This window comes from Jaculus jaculus, chromosome X, assembly GCF_020740685.1.
Source record: "Jaculus jaculus isolate mJacJac1 chromosome X, mJacJac1.mat.Y.cur, whole genome shotgun sequence".
NCBI classification, from domain to species: domain Eukaryota; kingdom Metazoa; phylum Chordata; class Mammalia; order Rodentia; family Dipodidae; genus Jaculus; species Jaculus jaculus.
Genome location: NC_059125.1, coordinates 49,644,630 through 49,667,866, shown reverse-complemented (window position 1 = coordinate 49,667,866; position 23,237 = coordinate 49,644,630). Strand labels below are relative to the sequence as shown.

Genomic DNA, 23,237 nt, shown 5'->3' with positions numbered 1-23,237 from the left:
GAGAGAAAGAGACTGACATATTTAGAGAGAATACAAATGAACTCCAGACGCATGTGCCACCTTGTGCATCTGGTTGACATGGGTCATGGGGAATTGAATCTAGGTCCTTTGGCTTTGCAGGCAAGTAACTTAATCACTAAGCCATCTCTCCAGCCCTATTTTTTTTTTAAGTTGGGTCTCACTCTAGTCCAGGTTGACCTAGAACTCACTCTAGTTCAGGCTGGCCTCAAACTCATGCAATCTTCCTACCTGTGGCTCCCAAGTGCCAGTGCTGGGATTAAAGGTGTGAGCTACCATGCATGGTTTCTGTTTTGTTTTGTTTTTGTTGTTGGGGGGGTTGATTTTTTTTGAGCCAGGGTCTCACTCTCTCCAAGACTGGCCTCAAACTCACAGAAATCCCCCAGCTTTAACCTGCCAAGTTTAGAGGATATTTTAATATGCATTTGGACCAAATCAAATAGCACTCCCTAATTATTAAACTTTAAATGTTTATTTTTAGATATGGAATGTGGGCTGGAGAGATGGTTTAGCAGTTAAGGCACTTGTCTGCAAAGCCAAAGGACCCAGGTTCAGTTCCCCAGTACCCATATAAAGCCATATTCACAAGGTGGCACATGCATATGGAGTTCATTTCAGTGGCTAGAGGCCCTAACCTATTCTCTCTCTCTCTCTCTCTCTCTCTCTCTCTCTCTCTCTCTATATATATATATATATATATATATATATATATATATATATATATACACACACACACACACACACACACACACACACACACATATCTTTTTCTCTCTCCCAAATAAATAAATAAAATATTTTTAAAGGCCAGGCATAGCCGGGTGTAGTGGCACACGTCTTTAATCCCAGCACTCGAGAGGTAGAGGAAGGAGGATCACCATGAGTTTGGGGCCACCCTGAGATTACATAGTGAATTCTGGGTCAGCCTGGGCTACAGCAAGACCCTACCTTGTAAAACCAAAAAATAAAAATAAACAATGTCGGGCATTGTAGCCCATACCTTTAATCCCAGCACCTGGGAAGCAGAGGTAGGAGGATCGCTGTGAGTTCAAGGCCACTCTGAGACTACATAATGAATTCCAGATCAGCCTGGCCTACAGTGAAACCCTACCTCGAAAAAAATTATGGAACACTTCATGAATTTGCATGTCATCATTGCTCAGGGCCCATGTTAATCTTCTCTGTAGCATTCCAGTTTTAGTATATGTGCTGCCAAAGCACACGCTAAATGCTGAATTTTGGCGAACTAAGGTTGGAGGTGTAGAACACATACTTAGCATGCGTAAAGCACTTATTGGGATTTGTGGCACTGCAGTGTGTAGCTAGATCCTGTGGGTATCATGTCTATATTAATGAGGAAGCTTCTGTGGCTGATCTGATTTTATGGAGGCCGCTTCTATCACACACGTATAACAGGAATCTTGGTGTAAAGCCTCTCTGGCTCCTTCCAGTTGGGGGGGGACTTCAGTTTCTCCAGATGTTTGCTCATTGCCAAGAGGTACCTGCCTAGGGATAAAGAGCTTTGGGCTCAGTCTGGGAGGCCCTTATGGCAGGAATTGTTTGCCTATTTGGTTCACAGATTCCAGGAAGGCAACTTTGGGGTAGTAGAAACAGAAAGTTCTAATTGCAAGCCCTACCCTTGAGGAGCTAGCAGGAGAGGCAAGGTGACAGCCTTCTGTAGTTTCTCTAGTACCTGTTGTTCAGTCCCCACAGAAAGTGGAAGACTTACAGGTTACTGGACAGATATAGTCAGCCACATTCAGAGTTGAGGATACAATGTTAAACCTGGCTTCTAGGCAGGACAAGGAGCAGCCATCAATGTCTGACTGTGAAGCCCGTACACAAGTTGCTGGGGTATAGAGCTCCATACCCCAGTGATAGGGAAATGTGGGCGGTTGATCCTCAAATGCAAAGGCAATAGTAGTGGCTCTCCTGTGGCATTCTCACCAAGAATACCATGTCAACCAAGTGTGGCACTCCACCCCATCTCCTCCAGGTTATCTTAAATGTTATAGGGGCGGTGATGTCAGGTAAAGGTGATGTACTAAAGGGAGTGGCCATGTTTCTCCTTTCATGTCCTGAATTGGGACTTCTCTTAGCACTCTAGGCTTTACCTGGGAATTGCTGGTGTCATGGTAGGCATTTTTCCTTTTCTTTAACTACATCACAATAGGCTGTGCCTGAATTGGTACTGGGTAAATTTACCTCACTTAACCACACTAGAAGGGGAGGGTGACCGGATCCCTCAGGCAGTGCCACTAATAGTGCAGATACCTCTGTGAGGGTGTCAGAGTAAGAAGTTATATTAATTAGACAGGATCAGGGTAGCCCCTTAAAGGGAGAGGCCTTAGGATGTTATACTTTGGGTATATTTATTTTCATTTGTTTTGTTTGTGTTAGTTTTGGGATTTAGTGTTTGTCCATCTCACCCAATTAAATCTCTCTTGAGTTCATTCCCTGCCCAGGTATGGGTAGATTTTTTTCTCCAAGCCCAGGCTGATTGGCTGGGACATGTGGTGTAGGTGTGGCCAGATGTGATCACACAAATCCTCTGTCCCCCTGGATCCACAGAGAGAGTGGGCCATTTCTCTCTGTCTGTCTGTCTGTCTGTCTGTCTCTCTCTCTCTCTCTCTCTCTCTCTAGCTGACAACATTCTTTTTTTTTTTGGATCTTCAGATGGGTAAGAGCTCTCTTCTACCCTGGCAGCCATGCCAGTGTGGGAAGAAACACTTTTTTTTTTTGTTAGTGTCTTTACTTTACATCCTTTTTTAAAGTGCACATATTTTGTAAACTTTTAAAAATTTATTTGAGAGAGAATGAGGCAGAGAAAGAGAGATCAGGCACACCAGGGCCTTAAACCACTGCAAACAAACTCCAAATGTGTGTACTCCCTTGTGTGCATGTACAACATTTTGCGCTTACATCACTGTGTGTCTCGCTACATGGGACCTGAAGAGTTGAACATAAATTCTTAGACTTTGCAGGCAAACACCTTAACCACAAAGCCATCTCTCTATCCCAGTACATGATTTTTTAAAATTCTTTTTCATGTATTTTTTCTTAAGATCCATATTTAGCTACCTGGGCTCCTCGACTACACATGTCCTACATGGGTGTCGTGGTTTGATTCAGGAGTCCCCCATAAACTTAGGTGTTCTGAATGCTAGGTTTCCCAGCTGATGGAGATTTGGGAATTAATGCTGCATAGAGGGAGTGTATTGTTAAGGGTGGGCTTATGGGTGTTATAGAAAGTTTCCCCATGTCAGTGTTTGGCACACTCTCCTATTGCAATTGTCCACCTTATGTTGGCCAGGGGATGATGTCCACCCTCTGCACATTATTTTCTCTTGCCATGGTGGAGCTTCCTCTAAAGCCTGTAAGCCAAAATAAACCTCTTTTTCCTAGAAGATGCTCTTGATTGGGTGATTTCTACCAGCAATGCGAACATAACTGCAACAGTAAAGTGGTACCAAGAGTGGGGTTTCTGCTCTATACCTGACTGTGTGGCTTTGGCTTTTTGGAGCTGATTTTCAAGAGGAATGTGGAAGGATTTGAAAACTTGGCCTAAGAGATGCCATGCAGTGCTGTAAGTTCAGCTTGATGGACTATTCTGGTCAGAGCTAAAAGGCCGGAATGCAGTAAGAACTATGGACTGTGAGGTTTGGCTTATAAGGGTGGGCTAGCAGTTTGTGTGGGTCACTTGCTATTATGCCTGGGTCCTGAGAAGTTCTGCAGGGTTGCTTTTCATTGAAATGAACTGGTGTGAGCAGAGGGATATGGCACAGAAAAAAAGTGAAATCTTTGGGTAAACTGCTGCCCATTCACCTGCAAATTGTTTGAGAGATTACAACCATTGAGATTGGGCCAGCTGACCTGCACTGGGGCAACAGGAAGACTGTAGACTCTTTTAAGGGGCCTGGATGCTCAAGGAGTGTTCTGTTCTTCAAAGTCTGCTTTATTCCTCCCTAGATTAACAAATTGGCACCCTATCTGGTACTGTGGAGTATAAGAAATGCTGGAAAGAGGGTCATTGAGTTTGCAGCATGGCCTTGTGTTTTGGAAATGGCCATGGGCAGTGTGAAGCAGGTTTTCTGGATGCCTGCATGGACACTGCATGGGGCCATGAGGATGAACTGTGTAATGCAGTGGATACCCAGTGGAGATGCCAGGACCATGAGATGGCTGCTAAGGAAAGCTGCCGACCCCAGTGAAGTTTTCCAGGACTGTGAGTAGCCTAGCTGGAGGGTCAGAATTGGAATACCAGAGATTTGTTGCTGGTTAGAATTGTCAACTTGGAGATTTGTCAGTGGCTAGAGTTGTTGGACTTGAAGCTACAGAGTCTGATGTTTTCCCTGGTTGTTTTAAATCTTATATTGGCTGAATATTTCTTTACTATGCCCAATGCCATCTTTTGTAGTGTGAATGTTTATTCTGGGCCATTATGGTTTTGGGGGGCATTTTTTGGTATTATGGCTCAGTTCTCAGATCTTGGACTATGAGGATGTATGAACATCATTGGAATTGATAAAATCTATGAGGACTTTTAAAGTTAGATGAATGCATTGCATTTTATATCATGTATGGTTATCAGTTTATGGGGGCCATGAGTGGAATGTGGTGGTTTGATTCAGGTGTCCACCATAAACTTAGGTGTTCTGAATGCTAGGTTCTCAGCTGATGGAGATCTGGTAATTAACTCCTCCTGGAGGGGGTGTATTGTTGGGGGTGGGCTTATGGGCTTTATAGCCAGTTTCCCCTTGCCAGTGTTTGGCATACTCTCCTGTTGCTATTGTCCACCTTATGTTGGCCAGGGGGTGATGTCCACCCTCTGCTCATGCCATCATTTTCTCCTGCCATGGTGGAGCTTCCCCTAGAGCCTGTAAGACAAAATAAACCTTTTTCCCGGAAGCTGCTCTTGATTGGGTGATTTCTACCAGCAATATGAACCTGACTGCAACAGTAAAGTGGTACGGAGAATGGGGTTGCTGCTCGATACCTGACTGTGTGGCTTTGGCCTTTTGGAGCTGATTTTCAAGAGGAGTGTGGGAAGATTTGAAACCTTGGCCTAAGAGATATCTTGCAGTGTTGTAAGTACAGCTTGGTGGACTATTCTGGTCAGAGTTGAAAGACCTGAGCACAGTAAGAACTATGGACTGGGTTCCATGTGGTATACTTTTCTTCTCCCCACTTTATGTTCCCTTACCTCCCTTTTTTTTTTTTTTTTTTTGCCTTCCCCACTCCTTTGTGAGGTCTGAATGTGGTATTTTAGAAATAATTTTCTTAAATCTTGAATTGCCAATTGTTTGGCTAGTTGACAGATATGAACTCAGGGCTTGGGGGTCCAAAAAGCATACCAGAACCCCAATTCTGCTCCCTTACATAATGGAGGTTCCACTGAGATAGTTTGATTTTTAAGCCAGGTGTGATGGTGTATGCCTTTAGTCCCAGCACTTGGGAGGCAGAAGTAGGAGGATTGATATGAGTTTGAGGCCACCCTGAGACTCTTTTTCTCTCTCTCCCTCTCTCTGTTTCTAATAAATAAATCTTAAAAAATATTCGTGACCTACTCATGAGACTTCCTTTTTCTTCTCTCAAATTTAAAGTTAAAATGTGTCTTCTTTTTCTCTTAAATACTAAAATGTGTGTTTTAACAAATACTAGAGAACACATGGTCAATTTCTATAACTGATTTAAGTGCATTTATGCAGGATTACTCCACTCAAGTAATGACTAAAAGCAAAAATCAAAAAGAAAAAACAGATATGCCAAAGAGAAACTTGAAGTTTCCACAGTACTGGCAAACAACAAAGTCTTCACCTGGCAACTGACATCACAGCTCATTACGTTCCTAATTTAAGGTGACACTCCTAACACGTGACAACTATTCTTAATATTCATAATAGTTATTTTTCTCCTAGACTATTCTATATTAAGGCAGGTTTTTGGTGCCATAGATCACAAAGGCTAAAAACATTAAGAGGCAATAAAGATAAATAAATAAAAGGATTTCTTTTTTTCCCCCCTTTAAATTGAGGTCTTAATATATTCCTTACATAAAGTTGGTTAAAACATTGTACTTCTGGAGAGATGACTTAGCAGTTAAAGCGCTTGCCTGTGAAGCATAAGGATCCAGGTTTGAGTCTCCAGGTCCTATGTAAGCCAGGTGCATGCATCTGGAGTTCATTTGCAGTACCTAGAGGCCCTAGCATGCCCATTCTCTTTTTCCCTCCCTCTCTCTCTCCACCTCTCTACCTCTAATAAGTAAATAAAAATTAAAACTTTAAAAAAAATTGTAAATGTTAGATGTCATAAGATTAATAAAAAGTTATTTGGGTGGTACTTAGATTTAAAGATAATAACAAGTGTTATATTGGTAAAAGGTACTAAAAATGGAGATCAATTGATGGTCCTAAGTTACAACATTATTTTAAAAATCTAAGATAAAATTTTATAAAAGGATATCAAAAATATAAAAGAAAACATTGTCAGTAATAAAAAAGATGCTTAAAAGGTTTAAAAAATGGTTTTAGTTTCTTTTTTGAAAATGCTAATAAAACTAGTTCAAGCCTGGCACCCCAGATCCCTAACTCAGACTTTAAGACCTCTAAACTTAAAAGGTTACAAAAATGATAAGAGATTGTCGGGTTCAGTGTCTTATATCCTTAATCCCAATATTTGATATTTTAAAAGGTTCTCAAAAATAGGATTCTACTAAATATGCTCACTTATACCTTTAGTCCCTATATTGAAGGTTATAAAGCCAAAGATGACCTTTAAAATAATACCTTTTAGTTCCTAAACCATTCTAAAACATCCACAAATGGGGGAGGACCTGCATCCCAAGCTCCCACAAAATGGAAAAGGAAGAATAGTCCCAGAACCACCACCCCCTCAGAAGGACATTTAGACTATCAATACAAAAGTAAATGCAGGAATCTTCACACTTGGGCCTGTCTTGCCAATGACAGTGCCTATATGCCATGACATAAGACACAGACCGGGCTGTGGGCATACTAGAGGTACTTGGGCTTGGGAGCTGGCCTTGTAGGATGAGCACAAAAATCCTATCTTGGACCTTCCTTGCTTCAAGGGACCCATAGACCATGCTATGTGTCCCTGTTTGGAGGAGGGAAAATGAACAAGACTCTTGTAGAAAGAAAATAAAAAAGCCCTAATTTCTTCACCCAAATATGGTTGGAGGTATGCCCCCCTTCTATGAAAAGATACAAGCCAGGATTAGACATAACCTAACTCTAGATTCTTCTATTTTTTTTCCTTCATTTTGCTTCAGATGGGACAATCGGCTTCCCAAATACCCCAAAAGTCTCCACTAGCCTGTCTCCTTAAAAACTGGGTGCATTTAGATCCACTAAGTTTTAGGAAACTTTAATCGTTTATTGCCAAAAACCATGACCAAAGTACCCGCTAGAAAATAGGAAAAAATGGCCACCACAGGACAATTTTAAGTACAGTACAATATTCCAACATTCTTGCTTTTGTAAAAAAAAAAAAAAAAAAAAAAAAGAACAAAAAAAGAACATGAACAGAGGTGTCCTATGTACAATTAATTATTCTTTCACCTCTGTAACCATCCTGAGTGGACTGTTGACCACCAGCTGGGCCTGATCACCCCAGCTGCTATTGATAGCCCAACATCCACTGTCCTTCCAACTTCAAGAGATGCTGACCCCACATCTCCTAAAGAGACCTCAGAGTCTCCCAGAGAGACCCCCCAACTTTCTATGGGGACTCCTCCCTAAAGAGGACTCCTGAACCTGCTGAGGGACCATACCTAAAAACACCCCATCAACTACTGACCTTAAGGCTCTTAACTCTGAGGCCTCTGAGCCTCCTAGGGTGTCCTATCCAAAATGTTCCTTACTAAAGCCGCCTGCACCCTGTCCTCTATACCCAGAAATGTCTGTCAAAAACCCAAAGATGGGGCTGGAGAGATGGCTTAGCATTTAAGCGCTTGCCTGTGAAGCCTAAGGACCCCAGTTTGAGACTCAATTCCCCAGGACCCACGTAAGCCAGATGCACAAGGAGGCGCATGCATCTGGAGTTCTTTTGCGGTAGCTGGAGACCTTGGTGCACCCATTCTCTCTCCCCCTCTTTCTCTCTCTGTCGCTCTCAAATAAATAAATAAAAATAAACAAAAACCTTTAAAAATAAAACCAAAGGTGTTAATAAAAAAGATATCCACTGCCCCTTGAGAGCTATATCCTCTACAGGAGGCCCCATGGGAATTCAGGATCTCTTATATCTACCAACCTTTATCTGTAAATAAAATAAAACAAATACAACAAAAATTGAACAGTTATTCTGAACACACTAGCCACTATTATAAAGTCTTCCAACAAGTTACTAATGTAATAATAGATATAATTTATATATATATATATATAATATATATTTATAATAATATAAACTGAGTTAAAAAGATATTACTTTAATGTTATATCAGACCTTAACTTCTGTTAGAAAACAAAGTAACAGTAAACAAATAGTAAAACAGTTAAAAAAAAAAACAGTAACAGTAAAAAAAAAAAAAAAACGAGTACTATACAACCCATGCTAAAACTCTAATAGGATAAAAACAAAATCAGGGGGCATAAAGGCATCAACATTTTATATATGGTATGTTAGAGGAAATTTATAAAACTAAAACAAAGCCTTTAAACTATAACTTACTATCAACTATAATACAGAAAAAAAAAATGCCCATTACTTTTCTCCACAGACTTAAAAAGACAATTAAAAACATACTAATGTAACTCCAGATACCTTAGAGAAAAAAATTATTAAAAATAAATTTTTAAACCTGCCAGGTGTTGTGGCATATGCCTTTAATCTCAGCACTTGGGAGCCAGAGGAAGGTGAATTGCCATGAGTTCGAGGCCACCCTGATACTACATAGTGATTACCAGAACAGCCCGAGCTAGAGTGACACCCTACCTTAAAAAAAAATAGCATAAAAATAAATTTTTAGGGCTGGAGAGATGGTTTAGCAAGCGGTTAAGGCACTTGCCTAAGAAGCCTAAGGATCCATGTTTGACTCCCCAGAACCCACGTAAGCCAGACGCACATAGTGGCACATGTGTCTAGAGTTCATTTGCAGCAACTGGAGGTCCTGGCACCCAGGCTGTCTCACTCTGTCTGACTTTCTTTCTCTTTCAAATAAATAAATAAATGAATTTTTAACTCAGTCAACACTTGATATTCATAAAAAAATTAGTAGTCAAACCAAAACTTAAACCAGTTACTCCAGACTACAACTTCTGTTTATTACAATCAAAAAGCAAAACATAAATAAATAAAAAGAAATATCACCAAAAATTCATAACAATAATAAATGTTACTCAAAAAGCAGGGTCCCTTCAAAAGACACCCCTAGGGCCTGCTTTTTCTGTGGACAAAAGGGACAGGGTTTTTTTTTTGTTTTTTTGTTTTTTTGTTTTGTTTTGTTTTTTGAGGTAGGGTCTCACTCTGGCCCAGGCTGACCTGGAATTCACTATGGAGTGTCAGGGTGGCCTCGAACTCACAGCAATCCTCCTACCTCTGCCTCCCGAGTGCTGGGATTAAAGGCATGTGCCACCATGCCAGGCTCAAAAGGGACACTTTTATAAACACTGTTTCAAAAAAGTCCTACCAGGACACTGTCCTAAATGCTAAGGGGACCACTAAAAATACCTATACGCTCTGAATCAAAATAAATAAATAAATAAAATAAGGTCATTGCCCTCAACAGATCATTGACAGGCCTAACGACTTCACATACAGACTCCCATAATTCCAGTACACCTTGAGGAGCCCCGAGTAACTATACAAATGACATAATATACCATAAACCTCCTCATTAACTCAGATGCTCACTTTTCCATGCTTGATTTTTTTGTTCTGTTTTTTTTAAATTTTTTTTAAATTTTTTTTTTAATTTTTATTTATTTATTTGAGAGTGACAGACACAGAGAGAAGGACAGATAGAGGGAGAGAGAGAGAATGGGCGCGCCAGGGCTTCCAGCCTCTGCAAACGAACTCCAGACGCGTGCGCCCCCTTGTGCATCTGGCTAACGTGGGACCTGGGGAACCGAGCCTCGAACCGGGGTCCTTAGGCTTCACAGGCAAGCGCTTAACCGCTAAGCCATCTCCCCAGCCCTGTTTTTTTTTTTTTGAGGTAGGGTTTCATTCTAGCTCAGGCTGACCTAGAATTCACTATGCAGTCTCAGGGTGGCCTCGAACTCATGGTGATCCTCCTACCTCTGCCTTCCAAGAGCTGGGATTAAAGATGTGTGCCACCATGCCCAACTCCATGCTTGATTTTTATCCTGGGACTAGGTCTAGCCAGGCAGCTGTCTTTAGGGACATCTCAGGCCAGGTTCAAAATAGGTTCTTTTTACAGAGCCTTTGGCTTGTTCCTGGCAAGACTATCTTTTCTACCATTCCTTCCTTTTAGTCTCAGAGACACCAACTCCTTTGCTAGACAGAAGTATCCTTTCTGAATGTTAGGCAAAAATAATTTTACCTCCAACAAAACACTATGTCTTCCTTTGATTAAAAAATAGAGAGAGGGCTGGAGAGATGGCTTAGCAGTTAAGCGCTTGCCTGTGAAGCCTATGGACCCCGGTTCGAGGCTCGGTTCCCCAGGTCCCATGTTAGCCAGATACACAAGGGGGCGCACGCGTCTGGAGTTCGTTTGCAGAGGCTGGAAGCCCTGGCGCGCCCATTCTCTCTCTCTCCCTCTATCTGTCTTTCTCTCTGTGTCTGTCGCTCTCAAATAAATAAATAAATAAAATTTTTTAAAAAAAGCCACTGACTGATAAAAAAAAAAAAAACAGGGCTGGAGAGATGGCTTAGCGGTTAAGCGCTTGCCTGTGAAGCCTAAGGACCCCGGTTCGAGGCTCGGTTCCCCAGGTCCCACGTTAGCCAGATGCACAAGGGGGCGCACGCGTCTGGAGTTCGTTTGCAGAGGCTGGAAGCCCTGGCGCGCCCATTCTCTCTCTTCCTCTATCTGTCGTTCTCTCTGTGTCTGTTGCTCTCAAATAAATAAATAATTAAAAAAAAAAAAAAAATAGAGAGAGATGTACCAGTTTGAACAAATAGGTAAAATTGTAGGTCAAGCTGGCCCTGCCACTCCTGTCCAAATACATCTTTTTTAAACTTTTTTTAATTTACTTATTTGAAAAAGAGTGAGAGTAAGAAAGGCAGATGTGTGTGTGTGTGTGTATGTGTGTGTGTGTTTGTGTGTGTGTGTGTGTGTGTGTGAGAGAGAGAGAGAGAGAGAGAGAGAGAGAGAGAGAGAGAGAGAATGGGCATGCCAGGGCCTCCAGACACTGTAAAGAACTACAGACGCATGTGCCACTTTGTATCTGGCTTATGTGGGCCCTGGGGGATCCATCCCGAGTTCTTTGGCTTTGCAAGCAAGCGCCTTAACAGCTAAACCATCTCTCCAGCCCCTGTCCAAATATATCTTAAGGACCTTACTTACCTCACCAAAAACAGTATCCACTAAAGCCAAAAACAATTAAAAAACAAACCCATGGTTTATCCCTCTACATCCAGATAGCCAGCCTCTATCTGATGCCTTTAAAGAGCCAACTCATAAAACAGAACAAATCATGTGTACAGTTTTACCCCAAGGCTTTAAAGACAGCCCCTATCTGTTGCCTACAACGCCTAACGACCCAGGTTTGGTTCACCAGTACCAACTTAAAGCCAGATGCACAAGGTGGCACATGCATCTGGTGTTCATTTGCAGTGGCTAGAGGTCCTTGTGTGCCCATACTCCCTATCCCTCTCTCTCTCTCTCCCTCCCTCCCTCTCCCTCTCTCTCTCTCTCTCTCTCTCTCTCTCTCTCTCTCTCTCATAAATAAATAAAAATTTTGGGCTGGAGAGATGGCTTAGCGGTTAAGCGCTTGCCTGTGGAGCCTAAGGACCCCGGTTCGAGGCTCGGTTCCTCAGGTCCCACGTTAGCCAGATGCACAAGGGGGCGCACGCGTCTGGAGTTCGTTTGCAGAGGCTGGAAGCCCTGGCGCGCCCATTCTCTCTCTCTCCCTCTATCTGTCTTTCTCTCTGTGTCTGTCGCTCTCAGATAAATAAATTTAAAAAAATTAAAAAAAATATTTAATAAAAGAAATAAATAAAAATTTTAAAAACCTTATGCTGCCAAACCAGACCTTAAAGACCAGCCCTTAAAAAAAAAAAAACCCCAGTCTCCAGATATTTACAAATGGGAGTTCTTTTGTTCAAAGTAAAACTTAAAACACAAGATATACAGTGGTGACAAAACATAAGATTTGTAAATCTGGCCCACTTCCAGCTGATACAAGTATTGAATTAACAGAGCTAATAGCTCTAACCAAAGCCCTAAATGTTAACACACAAAAAAGACAAATAAATATCTACGTAAACTCCAAATATGCTTATTTAATACTACATGCTCACACTATTTTTTAAAGTTTATTAACTGCTTCAAAAACTCCATTTAAAATATTCTTTAAAAAAAAAAAAAGAGGGCTGGAGAGATGGCTTAGCAGTTAAGCGCTTGCCTGTGAAGACTAAGGACCCCGGTTCGAGGCTCGGTTCCCCAGGTCCCATGTTAGCCAGATGCACAAGGGGGCGCACGCATCTGGAGTTCGTTTGCAGTGGCTGGAAGCCTTGGCGCGCCCATTCTCTCTCTCTCCCTCTATCTGTCTTTCTCTCTGTGTCTGTCGCTCTCAAATAAATAAATAAATAATTTTTTAAAAAAAGAGCCAGATGTGGTGGCTCACACCTTTAATCCCACCACTTAGAAAGCAGAGGTAGGAGAATCGCCATGAGTTTGAGGCCACCCTGAGACTATGTAGTGAATTCTAGGTCTAGGGTCTCTAGAGTGAGACCCTACCTCGAAAAACCAAAAAAAAAAAAAAAAAAACAAACCAGTGATCCTAAAAAAATCATTTAACAGATTTCATAGCTAAAGCTACAACTCTAAAAACAAACAAAAAAAAGGTTCTCCTTCTATGAAAATATTCCTTCCTCCCACCTAAAAGACCACAGTCAGTATACCTCAAAAAAAAAAAAAAAGCCACTAAGACACACAAAAGAACTAATATGTAGATCACTGTGGGTGGCAGGTTGCCTCTGATAACCATTTATGGCTGCCTCAGTCCTGACAATAAAAAATGTTAAAGTCTCTTCATCATATATCTCATTAAGGAAAACACTCAACTTGAGCTGGAGAGATGGCTTAGCGATTAAGGTGCTTGCCTGGGAAGCAAGGACTCAGGTTTGATTCTCCAGGTCCTACATGAGCCAGATGCACATGGTGGCGCATGCGTCTGGAGTTTGTCTGCAGTGGCTAGAGGCCCTGATGAACCCATTCCTTCTCTCTTTTTCTCCCTTTTTCTATCTCTGATAAATAAATAAAACTAAAACTTAAAAAAGAAAACTCAACTCAACTAACAAAAATTATTTAAAAATAACTAATACAATAACTTAAAAAGTTCAAAAACATAAAGTTGATAAAAAAAAATAGCCCTCATAATAATCATCTACCTCCTCCTAAAAATCAAAACCAAAAAAAAAAAAAAAAATACCCAGGGGAAAACTGGCAAATAGACTTCACCCACTTGCCAGAGGATCCCAGACCCACTCGTTGCTGGTCTGGGTAGATGCCTTTACTGGGTGGGCCAAGGCCTTCCCCTGCCAGACAGAAAGAACACAAGAGGTAGGAAAGGTGAAATTATTTCAAGACTCGGAATACCTAAGAGCATACAGAGTAACAATGGACCAGCATTTAAGACAGAAATCACTCAAAAGCTCTCCCAGGCCTTGGGAATAGAATTGAATCTGCACTGTGCGTGGCATCCTCAATCCTCTGGAAAGGTAGAAAAGATTAATGGCCTACTTAAAAGGCACCTAACTAAGCTAATGCAAGAAACCCGGAGCTCCTGGATCAAACAATTGCCATTAGCTTTAGTGTGGGTAAGGAGTACTTCAGGGCAATTGGGATTAACTCCCTTTGAGGCATTATATGGCAGGACCTTCCTTTCCAGAGACCTGTTACATGACCTCGAGACTTGGCTAAGTTCCAACAAACCCTCTCAGAACTAACACAGACTAACCCTGGACAGGATGATATCAGGTCACCCTCATTGTGTCCAGGAGACTTGGTTTTAATAAAGACATTTAAGGAGGACTACTCAGAACGCACCTGGAAGGGCCCTTACCCAGTCATTTTGTCTACACCCATGGCTGTCAAGGTGACTCAAACTTGAGAGAAGTTCCTACCCTTGTCACTGGTGTAACTGCTTTTTCTCAGTGTATTAATAACCTATATTTAAAAAGCCAAATCTAATTAGAATCTTCAGAGCTAAAAGGCCAATATTTTGGCCCCTGCTCCCCAGTCAGAAGGCCACTGGAGATAATGGGACACTTCTAATGGGTCTTACACTGGCCCTCTGGTGAGTCAACTATCTTCCTGGTCAGCGAGGATATGGAGACCAAGAAACAAACAAACAAACAAAATCAGCGAGTATTATGAAACAGAAGAATCACAACTGGGAAAAAATATCAGTCCTCCTGGCTCCCTTAGGAAAAAGTTGGTCAGTACAGCCCTGACTCATCCTAACAGACAATACCAGTATTGGAGAAGCTATGGTGCTGCTTCCAACTCCCTAAAATCTCCTTTGTAGAGCCATTAGTGATCCCCCCAAACAAAAATTACATCTTAAATTAAATTTTGGCTATCTGCTTGGTCTTAAGCACTTCAAGAGGGAAATAACCAAACACAACGTGGTACTTTGGAATGTAAAACTCAATACCAACCAATACTCTCTCCTTTCCAGGCGGATGATTGAAATCAGTTACAAATACATATTAACCAGAAAAGAGCTAGCTTTCCTACCCTAACCCAAGTTACTAGATGGGATGTTTCTCAATGGCCTATCAACTCTACCAGGAACAAGCCAGGACACAAAAAGAGCTTCTCAAAATAAATAAATACATAACTGTTAAAGTCCTGCAAAGGCATGTTGGCCCCCTCTCTGACAGCTCAAACTTCTTAGCAATCATAAATATCAAAATGGCTATTTTCAAATCTGGGACACATATATGTGATGACTCCAACAAAAGGTCATTTAAGCCAAAAGATGCCCTTATACTGGAAACAAACAAACAAACAAAATGCTCTCGCAAAATATCCCAGTAATGTACATTTTCTAGGATGGGTTCCTTCAGGCTTGTGCCAGAACATCATTACCCTCCAATTACCAGAATGGTTTGCTGCTGGATGGACCCTGAGGCCAAACATTCGCTAGGTGGTCCCTAAGGACACCCAATGGTTCTGTGCTACCAACCTTTGACCCTGGCTACCTCCGGGATGGATTGAAAGGTACACCTTGGGGTTTCCATAGATACAAGGGCCACAAGTAAAAACCTTAGAACACCCAGCCAATTTACAGGTTTAAAAATACTGCTGGACCAAAACTGTTTTTCAATAGTATGACCACTTAGTCTTTTCTTTTTTCTTTTCATTTAGCAGATTGGAAGATGCCATCTAACACATAGTAGAAACTCTCACAAAGTATACCCAACTTGTTAAGTGGCACAACTCAGAAAATTTCTCTCCATAATTCTGAGGTTCAAACAATGAAAAAGCCATCATACAGAACCACATGGCTCTAGAAATACTCATTTGTTACAGCCCAAAGTGGCATATGCGCCATTATCAAGGTCAAATGTTGTGACAATCGGACATAATTGTCCCTTTTCCTCTAACAACAGTTAAAGTGTCTTCTCATGAGAAGAGAAAATGTGGGGAGGCACCAGAGTAGGCAGTTAGATTAATTAGACAGGATCTGGGTGGCCCTTAAAAAAAGGGACCTTAGGACGTCATACCCTCGCCACACCTATCTCAGCTTGCCCTGGCTTTGCCAGTCATGGGATTTAGTGTTTGTTCATCTCACACAATTAAATCGCTCTCAAGTGTGCACCATGTCCAGGTATGGGTGATTTTTGTCTCCAAGCCCAGGCTGAATGGCTGTGTCTGGATGGGATGACACAAATCTTATGTCCCCCTGGATCCATGGAGAGAGTGGGCCACTTTCCTCCCTCTCTCTCTCTCTCTCCCTCTCTCTCTCTCTTTCTCTCTCTCTCTCTCTCTCTTTCTCTCTAGCTGCCAACAATGTTTTTTGGGTCTTTGGACAGATAAGAGCTCTCTCCCACCCTGGAAGCCATGCTGGGGTAGGGAAAAAAAAACACACTTTTTTCCCCTTTTATTACTGCCTTCACTTGTGATCCTTCTTAGAAGCACAAGATTTTTTAAAATCCCTTCTCATGTTTTTTTTCCTAAGATCCATGTTTGGTTACATGGGCTCCTGCATTATACATTGTCTACATGGGCTTTTGGATTCCACGTGGTGTACATCTCTTCTCCCCACTTTATCTTCCCTTACCTCCCAGTTTTCTCCCTTCCCCACTCCTTGTGAGTTCTGAATAAAATGTGATATTTAAAAAAAAATCATTTTCTTAAATCTGGAATTGCCAACTCTTTGGTTCATTTACAGATATGAACTCAGGGCTTGGGTTTCCAAAAATCACACCAGAACCCCAGTCTCCCCCATTACACCTCAAGCTTATTCCATAAAATAAACTACTAGGTGAAGGAAGGGGAGACAGCTTGGGAGCAGCAACTAGATCAGAAACATCTTGTAACAAAACTGGGCCAATTGTAATAGTTCAGTGAATAATTCACCCTCTCAACTTTCACCTAAGCAGGGACAGTCCCTTTAATGCATTGCTTCCCGTGAAGAGACAATTTAAGCATCTATGACCAACAGCACCACCCAGTGGTATTTATCTTTTGATGCCCAGCAACGGTTAATGTAGTTAAACAAGTGTTTGTCATAACAGTCTGTCTGTGACCACCGATGTCTCCATGGGAGATGGTCTCAGTCACTAGCAGAGATCAGGAGTCGGTGCTGAAAGAGAGGATGCTTTTGAAGAGGGAGCCTGCCAGGCTTGTGGCCTAACCCTAGAAAGTATTGTGGTCTTCTACTGATCTGACAGATAATATCCAATTTGAGATCCTCTAGTCACTTTGGGTTCAATATAACCTGTGATGGTTCATTTATTTGTTAACATGACTGGGCCAAAGAGCGCCAAGGCACTTGGTTAAACCTTATTCTACATGTTGTCAGTGAGGGAGCTTCTTGATAAGGCCAAGGTTGAATGAGTGGGCTGAGTTAAACAGATGGCCCTGCCCCACACATGTTTGTACATAGGGGAGGTGTTGGGCATGTATCAGTTGAAGCCTGGTTAAAGCACAGGGCAACTCTGCCCTGAGCAGAGGAGTAATGATTGGTCTTCATTGTCAACTTGACTGGATTTTAGATACATTTATTTATTTATTTACAAGGAGAGAGAGAATGAGAATGGGCACGCCAGGGCCTCCAGCCACTACAGATGAACTCCAGATACATGCATCGCATCTGGCTTCATGTGGGTACTGAGGAATTGAACCCAGGTCACTAGGCTTTGTGGGCAAGCACCATCACCACTGGGCAATCTCTCCAGCCACTTGACTAGATTTTAGAACCACGTAGGAGACACATGTCTGGGCATGTCTGTGAGAGTACTTCTAGAGAGATTTAACTTGGAAAGATCTACACTGAATAAAGTAAGCAAGGGGAGCAGGAAAATCTGATGAGCACCAACATTCACCTCTCTCTGTTTTCTGACTATGGATGCAATGTGTCCTGTCACCATGTTATCCCTGACGTCATGGACTGTACCTTCAAACCATGAGCCAAAATAACCCCTTCTACCCTTCCTTCCTTAAGTTGCTTTTACCAAGTTTTTGTCACAGCAATGAGAAAAGTGACTAATGAAGAATTGGCTACTACCTGACTGCTTGAGTTGGAACAAGTTTTCTGGCCTTGGAACATGAAGAAAAACTTCCATTCCTCCTAAACCCCCAATCTGCACTTCAGCCCTTCTGAGTGGAATTACTCCATCAGCTCTGTCTCCTGGTCTCTTTCTGGCCACATTTGGGATTTTAGCCCTCTGATGAAACCATGTGACCCAAGTTTTAATGAAAAAGTGTGTGTGTGTGTGTGTGTGTGTGTGTGTGTGTATGTGTGTGTGTGTGTTTCTGCCCATCCTTCCTATTGGCTGGTTAATATTCTTAAGAATATTGCCTAATGTATAACCTCACTTATTCCTCTCAGGGTGCCTACTTAATCGAGGCCTGGATGTGAATAATTTTATGAACCAAAGGGCAAGTGGTCCTGTAATTGATAGTGATTTTGATTGGGGACATGGGGAGGGATCCTTACTAGCTGAGGTATAGGCAAGTCTTGGCTGTGAGTTTGTTATTCCTGAGTTCCTTCAAAACCCAGGACACACAGTTCTGGTCCCTAGAATTATTCCTGGATGATCATCCATTGTCATCATGCCACATGTCATCTGTTGCCTGACAAAACCATTCTGACCTCATCACCTGTTAAAAGAAATCAAAATAAATGAGCTAGCATTCTGTGCTGATTGTTTACCTAGGATATGAGGTCTCACATAAGGTGACCAGCTCTCTAGCTGAGGAAAATCCTCATCAACAAGACAGTGTGACCCATAGCCCAAATCATCCTTCCTCCTTCTTCCACATTGATTATACAGAATGTGGCACTAGGGACATCACTTTATCAGCCTAGACGTATGGCAAACTTGTGTGTCACTTCAATCCCTGTCAGGCAGGGCTTGCCAAACATTGTCCAATACATGTTCTCTGGCCAGGAAGCCCCCTTTTTAATTTTTTTAAAATTTTTACTTATTTATTAATTTGACAGAGAAAGAGGGGGAGAGAGAGAGAGAAAGAGAGAATGGGCATGCCAGGGCCTCCAGCCACTGCAAACAAACTCCAGATGAGTGCACCCCCTTGTGCATCTGGCTAATGTGGGTCCTGGAGAATCGAACCGGGGTCCTTTGGCTTTGCCGGCAAACACCTTAACTGCTAAGCCACCCCTCCAGCCCAGGAAGCCCCCTTTTGTACTTTGTTCCTGGGTTAGGATCTGAAGCAGGCACTGAGCCTCAGGGCTTTGAAGAGACAGACAGAGAAAGAGAGAGAATGTGTCTCATCCTTTTTCACAATCTTCCACTTTTGTATTTTTAGTCTTTTTGGCTTTGCAGGTGATCACTATCAAAAGAAGCAGGTATACTGTCTTCACCACTAGCATGATGGTACTGTATCATTTGTTCCTCTAGAAGGCACCAATCTTCTTGAACAGGGTCTCCCATCCATCTCTTGTCTGGGGAGATTGGGCTTCTGGTGAGAGGTATCAGTGAGCTAGGTCCCACATGGGTCTACTGGTTTGTACTGAATAGAACAATTACCTCCTTAGGAGTCATAGGAGGGACAAGGATATAAACTCCCTTTATTATGTTCCTGGGGATGAAACTCAGGGCCTGACAAATGCTATTTTCATGTTCTATCGCTGAGTTATACTCTCCCAGTCCATGTTCTCTATTTTATTTATTCATTTTAAGCATTCAAATGATGCTTTAGCTGGGCATGGTGGAACATGCCTTTAATCCCAGCACTCGGGAGGCAGAGGTAGGAGGATCACCATGAGTTCAAGGCCACCCTGAGACTACATAGTGAATTCCAGGTCAGCCTGGGCTACAGTGAGACCCTACCTCTAAAATCTAAAAAAAAAGAAAAAGAAACAAAATAATGCTTTAGCCATCTTATCCCAAATCTGTGGTCTTAATATGGCTCTGGAGAGGAGCTAGAAAGATGGTGTCTGTCACAGAAGATCCAAGTGCAACAAACATAGATGCATGCTGGTTACAAAAATGGGTTGTTTTTCAACTTATTTATTTATTTTATTTTTGGTTTTTGGTTTTTAGTTTTTGGAAGTAGGGTCTCACTCTAGCTCAGGCTGACCTGGAATTCACTATGTAGTCTCAGGGTGGCCTCAAACTCATGGCGATCCTCCTACCTCTGCCTCCCAAGTGCTGGAATTAAAGGCCTGCGCCACCACGCCTGGCTAAATTGTTTTTTCTTATTATGAACTTAACAGTATGCATATTGGTCACATTCCCATTGGATTATACTCATTTTTTTTAAATTTTTTATTTATTTATTTGAGAGCGACAGACACAGAGAGAAAGACAGATAGAGGGAGAGAGAGAGAATGGGCGCGCCAGGGCTTCCAGCCTCTGCAAACGAACTCCAGACGCGTGCGCCCCCTTGTGCATCTGGCTAACGTGGGACCTGGGGAACCGAGCCTCGAACCGGGGTCCTTAGGCTTCACAGGCAAGCACTTAACCGCTAAGCCATCTCTCCAGCCCTATACTCATTTTTTTTTAAAAAAATATTTATTTATTTATTTAAGAGAGAGAAAGAGGCAGAGAGAAAGAGAAAGGGAGAATGGGCATGCCAGGACCTCCAGCAACTGCACACGAATTCCAGATGTATGCGCCCCCTTGTGAATCTGGCTTATGAGGGTCCTGGAGAATAGAGCTGGGATCCCTTGGCTTTTGCCTTAACCACTAAGCCATCTTTCCAGCCCCTGGATTATACTCTTATGTTCCCTCTCTCTTGCTCCCATTCCACTGAGGGTCATGCTCAGTGGGGTTTCGGGCATTCACTGTGGGGTCATGAATGCACCAATCAGTCTCATGAGATACAACTTCCCACCCTGTGGCTCCTACAATCTTTTGGCCATGTTCCCTGAGACTTGGTGGGCATGTTATAAGTCTCCTTTAGTATTGATCTCTCTGCCTTCTCTGAATTTCTTTTTTTTTTTTTCTAGGTAGAGTCTCACTCTAACTCAGGATGGCCTTGAACTCAGGGTGATTCTCCTACCTCTGCCTCCTGAGTGCTGGGATCAAAGGCATGCACCACCACTCTCTGCTTTCTCTGAATTTCTTGCTGAGGACACCATAAGCACAGGATGAGAGATCACACTGGAACTGAGAAGGAAGCCTGCCCCCTGCTGGCCATCCTTCATAGTGCTGGGAAGTGCTATGTGCTGCTGGGGAATAATGATCACCAACAGTGTAGACAAGCAGGGAATCCTGCCAGCTACAAAATCAGCCAGCCAGACAAGTACATACTGTGCAATACTGGCACGAAGATTACAGGGATAATCAACTGCTCTCCAATTGGATAGAAACCAAGTCAGGATCCTGTGAATAGGAAGGTCACAGACTCTAGAAAAGCTCCTACTGTTCTTTGGCTTAGAAGAGAGGAACTGTCCATCTAAAAGTCTGAGAGCAGGGCTGGAGAGATTGCTTAGTGGTTAAGGTGCTTACCTGTGAAACCTAATGACCCAGGTTAGATTCCATAGTACCCATGTAGGCCAGACACACAGAGTGCCACATGTATCTGGAGTTCGTTTGCAGTGGCTGGCGACCCTGGCATGCCCATTCTATCTGCCTCTTCCTCACTCCCTCCTTTTCACTCAAATAATGAAATAAAATACTTTTATCAAAAAAGTCTGAAAGCAATATGTTTGCCTCCTTCCATCCATGCCACTCACTTTTTGTTGGAGAATCTGTTTGTTTTTTAACAGATGGCATCAAATACCAGGAAGAAAGAAGGTCCATCAAAATGAGAAAACTGCCAAGCATGGTAGTTCATGCCTTTAATCCCAGCAATTGGGAGGCAGAGGTGGGAGGATTGCTGTGAGTTTGAGGCCAGCCTGGACTAGAGTGAGACCCTACCTCAAAAACAAACAAGCAAAAAATATGGCCAACTGCCTAGCACGAGACAAGTCATTTCTGTCACATCTACCAGGGCCCAGGAGACACTACAGAGGAAGTGGCAACTCAAACCCAAGTGCTGCACTCACTGTTATCCTGACAACCTCCTCAGGGGACATGGTGATAGACACTGAGTAGACACAAACCTCATCTTCAACTTGTTTTTGAGGCCAGTCTTAGACAGATGTCTCTGATTTATAGTTTTGTTTACCTGCCCTACTTGTTTCAGAGTTCTCCAAATCAGTGGCTATACATGGACCTCCTGCTAGGGTCAGCATAATCCACACTTGCTCCAGGGATATACAGAGCTTCCCTCTTTGTGTTCAAGCTCACAATCTGCATAGTGTCTGACACATGGGTAGTAAGGACACAGATGAGTGGCTGACTTCCTTCCCTGGACAGCTAAGTACCTCTGGTCAGTAAGTCAGCTTCTCCAAAAGTGTGTTCACTCTACCATTAGTATTATCGCTTGGTCAGGTAGTGAGGCCCAGGGAGAGGTCACAAAAATAATTAATGGCTGGAGAGATACTCATCAGTTAAGTGTGTATCCAGTGCAAGCATATGGGCCTAAGGGAGCCTGAAACTGACAGAGGTCCAGTCTCCAGATCCCACATGAACAACTGTGTATGTCCACATGCATCTGTGTAATAGTCAACTTTGCGTTGCTGGGATGAACTTCTAAACCATGCACAGTTTAGAGGAGGAAGGGATATATTTCAAACTTACAAATCCAAGGAAGTTCCGCAGATGGTAGAGGAAGCTGGCTCACATTCATAAGTCCAAGCAGAGAGAAACCACGATCAGTCAGTTACACCAACAAAACAGCAAGCACAGACCCGCAGCGAGCAGGACCCCCAGAGCTCAGAATTCTCTGCATGCCTTTGGGCTAGAAGTTAGATCCACCACCAAACACACCTTTGGGTTGGACCTCAGGATCCAACCCCAGTGACACCTCCTCCAGCCAAACAGCTGGAGACCCAAGTAACAAACTTTAATAAAACACCAGAGTCTATGGGAGACATACATTCACACCACTACAGCCTGTAACCCCAGTTCTGCAAAGGGGAACAAAGAGACAAGGGAATTGCCCAGGCTTGTAAAACACAGCAAGCTCCAGTATCAGTAAGAGACTCTGACTCAAATAAAAGCTGGCGGATGAGTAATGGAGCAGGATACCCAGAATTTACCTCCAGCCACTGCAAGTGAGCACACAGATATAGATGTGCATACAACACACACAAAAAATATTATAGCAAAAAAAAATGCTATGCTGAACTGTTGTCATGTCATTCCTGATTCTGAGCCTCACCACTTCAGGCCTTTCAAACATATTTCACCAATTTATTGTGTGACTTACTTAGTGATCTCCTGTTTATTTCAGGGTTATTTACAGAAATACATTTTCCTTGTTGTCATACCATTATTGAGGGAGTGGGTTATCTCAAGAGTGGGGTCCTGATGAAAACTCATGATGTTTC

The 23,237-nt window shown here is 42.5% G+C and overlaps 1 protein-coding gene and 1 non-coding gene across 2 annotated transcripts in view; both read right to left on the bottom strand.

The window, feature by feature from the left end:
- The window catches only part of LOC101617655 (protein SSX1), an 80,316-nt gene that overhangs the window by 51,425 nt on the left and 5,654 nt on the right, over positions 1-23,237 (bottom strand). The gene's annotated exons all lie outside the window — the stretch shown is intronic.
- On the bottom strand, positions 1,137-1,239 carry LOC123456849. Its single transcript, XR_006634724.1, has one exon. It is a non-coding gene; the product is annotated as a U6 spliceosomal RNA (small nuclear RNA).